We start from the raw sequence: 10,035 nt of genomic DNA on the forward strand, positions 1-10,035 counted from the left end.
CGGTGCCGTTAATAAAGTGAAATCTGGGCCAGAATGAGGGCCAGTGCATGGCATTTCAGGCAAAGCGACGGCAATCGTTAAAGGACCGGAACTAGTTTGTTGCCTCTGGATTACTTTGCCATTTTTGCCTGTTAAATACCGGAAAAAAATTTTTTTTTCACAGAATAAAGAGAAAATTGCCGTAAAGGCTTTTATTGTACCTTTATGATGTCTTTTTTGCCTTTTTATCAAAAGCTGAATATGTTCACTGGCACACGTCGTTGCCTCACTTGCCGTTAAGGCACCTTAACTGTTGGCTGATTAGAAAACGTCTATGCCGTTTTCGCCCGTATCGCACCTTTATTTCAGGTGCTTAGGCGAACTTCTTTGCCTTATTTGCCGGCGTACCACCCTTAACTCACCTCAAACTCAGTTTAATAGAAAGTTTTAATGCCATCCTTGCCGGTATCACACCTTTATGTTAGGTGTATCGGCAATTTTTTTTTTGTCACTTACTTATTTATTAGAGTTCTCCTTAAATTTCAAAGACTTTTTGCTGCATGTTGTTGATAACAATTCTTATTTAAGGAACATAAATTGTTTTCTCTTACTCTGCTGATATCAGCTATAGTAATTTATTGCATTTTAACTTTTTATATTGTAATAAAGCAATAACTGCCATTACATGCAAAAAACTTATGCTAATATAAAAAGCAAAATGTTGGAAAAAATTGCTTAATTTATGGTAAATTATCATCCAATGAATCTTCTTACATAATATAATAGATTTCTTTTTTATTTCATTTTAATCAATTATAAATGCAATAAGTTAAAAGTAGAATCATATAAAAACATTGTGTGTTTAATTGAGTGTTCACATTTTTTTACACATTATGAGGTAAAATTAAATAAAAATTTTATTCTAAGATAAAAACATATTGCGACTTAATGTATAAGTTATTTAAGTTATGAAAAAAAATTAAAATAATTATATATATTAATGTATAAGTTATTTAAGTTATGAAAAAAAATTAAAATAATTATATATATTAATGTATAAGTTATTTAAGTTATAAAAAAAATGAAAATAATTATATATATTAAACCTACAATTAGCTTTTTTTGATAGAAACAAAGCCACAACCCAGTCATTATTTTTGTTTTCAATATTATTCATATTTAATATTGGATAACTTTCTTTCAATATTATTCATATTCAATATTAGATAAATAAGACACATTATAAATATTTTTAAAAATATATATATACTGGGCACCTGTAAATAACACATCAGTTTCTGTGATTTTAAATAAATAAAGCTGGAATTTTAATAAAAATAAAATGCATAAAATTTAAAATAAAACATGACCTTAAGAAAAGAATATTATTTTATTTCAATATAACAAATCAAAATACAAACAAGTACATAACTGTACAATAACTTCTTTATAAGCATTCTCTTTCACAATGAATCTAGTTTTCCTGCAAGAAAGTAACCAATTTATTTTACAACAGATTTATTAAATAATACGTACAGAAACAAAATATCTAATTAATTTTTGACGAATTTTAATTCTGGGTTAAGTTATAATATCAATTAATTCTAACTATTCAAAATACTTTTATTGATCCCAGGGAAATATTCGAAGAAAAATTCTATTCAATAATTTTCAAAATTTTTGTTTTTCTCTTATAAATATAGTACGCTATAGAATTTAATAAAGTTGCTCAAACCACCTGTTTTTTTTTATTACTTACAAGCGAGCATTGATTGTCACAAAAGTAAATTTAAGCTGATTGTAACAAAAGGTAATAATAGCACAAAATGAATATTCCAGCTCGTAATAAAAAAAAAATGTGTAAAATAGCGGATTCATTTGGATGGAAAAAAATTGCAGCATCAAATATTAAAAGAACTATGAATAATATCCTATGAATTAACGAAACAACCTGGATAAAACTTCTCTTTACAGTATTATGAAACAATTAATTAGTTTATATATAGAGAGAACAATGATTGACTTTAAAAAAGTTAAAAGTGGTGACCAAACTTCATTACTTTAAACTCATCTGTTATAAACTGTTAACTTTTAAAATGCTTCCATAAGTTAGAAGACTAACTGAAGCGGTACATATCGCTTAACAATGCTTATATATTGCATTTTGTAACTACAGATCAATCTATTTAATAATTGAACATAAAAATGCATTTTAAATAAAGAATTTGATAGCAAAGCTTTAATATTTTTTAATTTAGAAAGAATACATTCTCACCAAAATAGTTTGTAGCTATTAATATGTGATGTAATGTTAATATTTAAACAAAATTTAACTTTTTTACGATTAAGAACTATGAACGAATTTTTTACTTTAAATTAATATGTGAAAATATTTTAAGTTTATATAAAATTAAATTATTTAATTAAAAGAAATTTTAACCTCAAGGAAATAAACAAACTAAAGGTTTTTAAAAATGCAAAAAATAATAATGTAAAATTTTTTAAAATAGTATGTTTAAAATCTGAAAATATGTTATTTGATTAAAATTTCTAACAATTAAAAGAATATATGATCGTTCAAAATTATACTCCATTAAGTATTAATTACTTAAAAATGATATACCAATTATTATAGAAGAAGTTATTAAGATATGCGATAAAGAGGAATGATTTTCTGAATTTGTAATGAATTTACAAACTAACTAAAGAATATAAATTTTATGCCATCAAGATAGGTTGGTTTAAACTAAACGGTTTTTTAAAATATTTAAATTTTTTTTATACATAAAAAATTTTAATTTGAAGAGAACCAGTTGAAAAAAAAAGTTGAAAACCAGTGAAATATATATATATATATATATATATATATATTAAACATCATAACAGTACATAGCACTTAATAACAGCTATGCAATAATTTTAAGATTTATTTTATAATAAATTTTTACTTTTAAATTTTTAATATTTAAAAATTATGAAAAGAAATTTACTTTAAGATGACATGTAAGCTATGATAAAATCAAATCATTTGACTAAAAAAGAAATTTCTCTCAACAAATACAAGTAATTCTAGTATAGGCATAATTTTTAAAAAAACGAGCTGAAACTTTTTTAAAAAAGTAATAAATTTAGGCGGCTAAAAAGCTAAGAGTTTAGGAAAGTACTTTTGAAAATCAAGAACAGGTATTTTGATTAAAAAATTTCGATTTAAAAAAAAATTATTTCCTTATAAAATTTTTCCTTTAAAATCATAAAAAATTTTTTATTGATAATCTGAAAATATTTTAATACAAATTACAGTCGAAGAAATTATTAAAATTGCAGTTCTACATATAGAATATAAAGTAGATTTTCTAATTTTGCTATGAACTTGTAAAATAGATTCCACAAATTATAGAATATAAAATCGGTGCTACTGAGTTAAAATGTAGTTTTATCATGTTCTTACCTTTTCTGTTGATTCTCGTTCATTCTAATTCTAGTACTCAACCATTCTATTTCATTCACATTCTCAGAATTTCTGGACTTTTCATGAAAGAAAGAAAAATAATTAGAATATGAGCGTGGAAAAAACTGTTATAAATCAACAAAATAAAAACATTAAATTAAAAAAAAAACTGCTTAGAACTCATTTCTAGACAATAAGTTTATGTTTACCAGCTATCTTGTACATGCACAATGCTTATCGGAAATTATTATTAACTACTGAAGATATTTCTTATAAAATAATTACCATTGGCAAATACTATAGAATATAGTTCAAAATTGAAATGCGAAATTTAGATTATTTTTTTTAGAATTAGGTAAAATTAGATAAGTTATGATAAAATTAAATCATTTGACGAAAAAAATGTTTCCCACCTCAAAAAAAATTCTAGTATATTTAAAATTTTCAATTTTAGTCTAGCATGTGTATGGTATGTTTGTTAGTCTAGTATGTGGTCAACATTTACAAAAGTGAAAAATAAACTTGAAAATTTTTTAGGAAAGTACTTTTGCTAATCAGAAATAAGTATTTTGATTAAAAAATGTTAAGGATTCAAAAAAATATTTTCTTTAAAATTATAAACAATTATTTACTAATAATTATAAAGTATTTCAATAATACAAAGAATACCACAAATTATAGAATATAAAATGGATGCCACTAAGTTAAAATGTCTTACCTTCTTTTCTGTTGACTGCCATTTTCAGTCTCTCCAGACTTTTCATGAAAGAAAAAGAAAACAATAAGAATATAACCATAGAAAAAACAGCAAAAAATCAACAAAGTAAGAACAATGAATTGAGAAAAAAAAAACTGCTTCTAACTATTTACAATACAATATATCTGACAATAAGTTTAATGTTTACCATCTATTTTTTATATGCTCAATGCTTATCGTAAACTAGTATTAACTACTGATGATCTTGCCTTTAAAATAATTACACTAGGCAAATGCTATAAAATATAGTTCAGAATTGAAAGGGTAAATTTAGAGGACAAGTTTATATCTAAAATAAAAAATCGAATTTAAAGTCCTAACTTATTATGCATCTTTTTCAAAATTGGGGTAAAATGTGTGTTTAGATAAATTCTGCCTAATATTTATAATAAAATTACATTATCAAATCAATCAAATATTATAAATGACAATCATTAAGAAAATAGTAATTTATAGTTCTTTTATAACATGACGTAGTATTAAAGTGAAAAATTTTCTTTTTTAAATTTTGTTCTCTAATTCAAATTTAGAAAAGGAATAAGATATGAAAGGAAAAAAAATCCGGCATAACAGACATAGAAGTCTATTCAAATTATAGATACTAAAATAGTCCAATATATTACTTTTGTCCGGGTTACCCTTAATTTTAGAAATAAAATTCCTTGCCTCTTCCATTATAATTTCAAAAAATATTTAGATTAATTTTTTGCACCACATAGTAATCATCAGAAATATATATATTCAACAGTCAATTAAAATCACTTTTTTTTTTACGGAAAATATGTCAAGCATAATGCTTTTTTAAAAATAAAATTTCAATAGGTGAAAGTTCAACAGGAAGAGATTTAAAATAAACAACCCTATAAATCTTAAGATAGAGAATGAATTAAGAAAAAGATAAATAAGATTAGATAAATAGTAAAATTTGCACAAGAACTGGAAAAAGAGCTAGAAACAGAAAACTTAATTCTATGAAGAAAGAAAAAATATTATGCTGCAAATATTTCTATACTTAAAAAGAACTTTGAATTTATTTCTACAAAAAATATTCTTATTTTAAATAATTTTAAAAAATGCAAATATGTTGCAGTAGATTTCTTTTATGGGATAATAAAGTATATGTTTATCTTAATTACTTTTAACCTCATTGGCTACATAGTGTTAACGTGAATTTTAGAGTGAATTATATTTCACGTTTATTGCAAGATTTTTTTCATGTTTTGGCCGAAAATTACATCGTTCCTGACAGTTCCAGCATTTCTGTTTACTTAAAATCAAATTTCCTGTCCCTTTTGTACACAAAGATATGGGCCAAAACAATTTTTTTTACCATTCATTATAAATGTAACGTTCGTTATAAATATAAAGTTTTTCAAAAATATGAAAAAAATTTTAAAAGACATTTTAAGAAAATGCTTTTGCAGATTAAATTATGCGTTATTTATTTAAAAAATTTAAAAATGTTTTAAAAAACATACTTCAATAACAGTAAAGTTATTTCCTAATATTATTAAAAATTTAATCCTAAATTTTACCCTTAATATAAAGATTTGAGATGTTCTTACCTTTTATCTTGACCTTTCTTCCAAAAGATTTTTTCTTCCAAAAGATTTTTCTTACAGTATTTCCATCCGTGCAAAAAAAAAATTAAATAAATAACATTAATAAAAAGCAATTACAAAGCAACAAAAGCAAACTTAGAAAGAGTTTTCCCAGTTAATTTATTCTGAAAAATTAAGAGCTGAAGGCAAGTGTGAGACGAGTTTTAGATTGTTAAACGTTTCTAATTTAAAAAACTCTTATCAAAAAATTATTAAATTTAAATTATACGATAAACTAATAAAAAATTAGAAAATGTTAATACCTTTTTTTTTTTTTTTTTTTTTTTTTTAGTGGTCGGAAACATATTTGAAGAAAACCCTTTAGGTCTGATCAGAAGTTTTATTTGAAACAAAAGGTGAAACGCGCTGTCAATCCATGGTCCTGGCAAAAAATGACTACCGATTTTTTTAATAAATTAAATAAGGTAATTAAACTAAGTAAGTAAATTAATTTAAATAATTATTAAATTAAAAACTTTTTAAAAAAATAAAGAAGCATTTGATTTAAATAGCTATAGAAAATCATTTTTCTATTGTTAGGATTAATGGAACTTACAATTCATTTTAAAACTAAAATGGTAACTTACACTATATTGGTTTTTAAGGGAAGAAAATAAAACAAGGATTTAAGGGAAACAATTACGCGGATAGGTGATCGGAAACGGGGGAATATAACGATTAAAAAATATAATTACTAAAAACTAAATAAAGAAAATAAAAACAAATTATTTGTGAAAAATTAATAAATAATAGTTTTCTGAAAATATAACATGAGCTAAAGAATAAAAGTTTACTTACTTGTCCTTCTTAGGCTGTTGAGTATCGCATTCCTGCAATAAAGCAGAAAGGAGACCTCTTTTGAAGTTGACCATTTCCATTATTTATCCCCTTTTTTTTCCAAATTTTTTGGCGACCATTGAATCTTTTGGCGTCTGGGGTAAGTGGACCACCTGGTTGAAGAGATTATTTCTTAGAATCGGGGAAGGGGGTTTAAAGTGCTTAGCGTTCGCTTTCCCCTCTCTTTTTCCCTTAACTTGAAGGATTGGAAACAAGGTCACTTAAATGATTCTTTTTAAAAATACGTGTCCTGTGATTTCAGACAGTAAGATGTCCTCAAATTAAGATCAATATTTATTTTTAAATTATTAAAAACAATTTCTGGTGATATAAAGGAAAAATAAATTAAATAACAAAAACATTTAGTTAATTACCAACGATAAATGAACTCTCGAAATTAAATAATTGCATTATGTCAAAACTTATTTGTATGCTTTTTTTTTCAGAAAAACTTTTATACTTCTACACTTGGAAATAATGCTTACATGAATGTTTTGACTTCCTGTGCAGAAAAATAAAATCCTGTTTCTCTATAAGATTAATATGTATTATTAATAAATATTATTAACTCTTTCTGTTAAGGAATTGTTCCATGCGAAAATTAAAAAAAGAAAAACAGGGAGTCTCTGACTCCCCCTGTTTCCGATCACCTATCCGCGTAATTGTTTCCCTTAAATCCTTGTTTTATTTTCTTCCCTTAAAAACCAATATTTTAAACTGAAACGCTGAATATTTTGCTTTTAAAATGTACAAGTGAAGTAGCGTTATGTAAGAATGTTTTGTTAAAATGCTAATCGTAACGACTTCGAGGACTACCTCAACTTGAAAATTATCATCTGCACTTTAAAGAAGATTTGACCTAAGGAATACAGATTGTGTATTACAATAATAAAACAAGAAAAATTGCTGAGAAATTATTTTATTTGTTGACGAGAATTTTAACAGTTTAAACTGAGAATACTTTTTATTGTTAGGTTTATTTATTTTTAAAAAAGTCAATTTAACTGTTAAGATTTATATCCTGCAACATGCAAATCCCTCTCTCTCTCTTTCGCTACTCTTAATTCACAATTCAGTCCGAGCTTACAAAATTAAAAAAAAGACAAAGATCTCCTGACGAAAAAATAAATTTTCTGCAAAAATGAATAAACAGTCAATATTTAAAATATACCTGAAAAAAATCACGAATGAACACTTAAATTAGAAATGGCTTTCAAATAAATTGGAATTCGAAAGAAAATCCGTTTTAGGTTTACATATAAATATGATTTTTTAGCTCATCGAATTTTAACTGCATAATTACATTTAAGTGGAAAATACGAAGAAAGCAATTCGGTAAAATTACGGAACTGTATTGACATTTCTGGTTTAAAAAAAAAAAAAAAAAAAATAACTTGGGTAATAAAATTAAAATATATCCTGCATTTAAACCATTTATTTGATAAATTTTCTATTCAAATTGTAAGGGTTTAACAGAAATTCTGGTTTTCACAAATATAGTTCTTATTACCACACATTTAGTAGAAAATACAAAACAGAACAGTTAATTTTATTGAATAAAGGCTTATAAGAAGAAAATGCTCTTAGCTAACATGATTATTTACCATATTTTACCAAAATTTAACAAACATTATAAAATTTCATCTTATTGTCAACCTAAAACATTACCCAAACACTTTGGTAAAAATTATCGAGTTTTTTGGTGTTTCCATAGAGCTAGAATTATGGTAAACTTAGCAATATTTTGGTAGTTTTGATCATACATTTTCTCATCTTACAGATCATCCATATATAGTATTTTTTTTACAAGTATAAGAGTTAATAATACTTATTATCGAATGTTAAATTTTCTCTGTATTTCTTTCTATAAACCATAGTAATTTCAAATTTTAAAATCTTGTTGTTTTTGCTCAGAAAAACAAAATTTCAATTCTGTAGAGGAATTTTTGTGTCCAGCAGAGCGGCTCATACGATATTTTTTATCACTGAGTGTAGGAGTTAATAATTCTCAAACAAATTATCGATCATACATTTTCTTCATTCCATCGTAATCCCTGTACACTTCTCTACAGTCCATTGTAATTTGATTTTTCTAAATCTTGCAGTTTTTGCTCTACAAATAAAATACAGATAATAAAACGTAGATTGAAGTTATCAATGGCGCAAACGGCAATAATTTAACTCCGTTGGCTACGCCCTAACGAATTTTTAATTTAGAAAGAAACGCATGGTATTGTAACGTATTATTATTTCTCTACTCAAAGAATTAAGGAGTTTTCCTCCCTAAACATTGCCCGTTCATAAATTTTTCTGTATTGGTTCAAAATTAAATAAAAACAGAGGACATTAATTATTTTTTCCTTCTGAACTTTTTTGCTAATTTAAGAAATGAAATACGGTTAGAAGTTTCTGAGTTAACTCATAAATATTAAGACAGTAAAAAATTTAAATGCATGAATTTCAAAAGATCTAATTTTAAATGCATTTGTGTCCAGATGAGAGAAGAATTGAATTTTAATAATTTATGAAGATGCGAAATAAGAAGATTTAACAATTTAATTACCGTTAATTTTTCTTTTACAGTTTTCTTTTTATATTTTAGCTTTCTTCATTATTGCACGAACCACGAAATATAGTTAATTAAGTAAGTTACCGATTTATTATATCAATTGTTAGAATTATGACAGGTTGTAACTGATTTCTCGCTTTATAATATTTTAATGTTAATTTTAATTTGAATAATGTTAATTTTAAAACACATGAATGAGAATGAATTTGATTTATTTGAATCATTTACAAGCTCTGGACTGTTCAGATACAAGGAGTTTAAAAATCCAAAAAAGTGCAAAGAATTATGATGCTTTGTTGTACTTATAAAGCATAAAAAGCGAGACCCTCTCCATTTTTAACAAGTTATATTACTAATCAAATAAGACCTTGATATTAAATCAAAAAATATTTTTTTTAAAAATTAGAGTTCATTTATATATTTATTTTTCATTTACTTTTCTAATTTCCCCCAAATGGTTGAAAGATTTTTGTTAGATACATTTTAGAAACACAATTTTGATCTGTAAATGACTTTTACGGTGTATTGCTTTTCGCAATCTGCGAAATATGAGAATTTTGCGTTTTTCTGTTATATTTTTTGCTTATTTATTTTTTTAGGAAAAAAAATAAACAGTTCAATGAAAAACTTATTACGAACAATTGAACATAATAGTGGTCTTATGAAAATGTTAAATAATAATAATCGTCAGCAATATAAGGAAAGAAATTAAAACTGAAATTGATGATAGGGGAGATCGATTCAAAACATAAAAAAATAACAAAATATTGGAAAAGTCTGAAGTTCCTCAAGAACTCTGACCCCCAACAGGGTGGGATGTGAGAAACGCATAACCGGACATCGT

The 10,035-nt window shown here is 24.8% G+C and overlaps 1 long non-coding RNA gene across 1 annotated transcript; it reads right to left on the reverse strand.

Annotated features, from left to right (window-relative positions):
• Nucleotides 1–1,350: 1,350 nt before the first annotated feature.
• Nucleotides 1,351–6,018, reverse strand: LOC147807645 (uncharacterized). Its single transcript, XR_015434541.1, has 4 exons — nucleotides 5,750–6,018; nucleotides 4,146–4,183; nucleotides 3,428–3,504; nucleotides 1,351–1,462 (listed from the first exon to the last, which is right to left on the reverse strand). It is a non-coding gene; the product is annotated as an uncharacterized LOC147807645 (long non-coding RNA).
• Nucleotides 6,019–10,035: the final 4,017 nt, after the last annotated feature.

Source organism: Parasteatoda tepidariorum, chromosome 6, assembly GCF_982258835.1.
Source record: "Parasteatoda tepidariorum strain Cologne lab strain chromosome 6, Ptep-v5.0, whole genome shotgun sequence".
In the NCBI taxonomy this organism is placed as follows: Eukaryota; Metazoa; Arthropoda; class Arachnida; order Araneae; family Theridiidae; genus Parasteatoda; species Parasteatoda tepidariorum.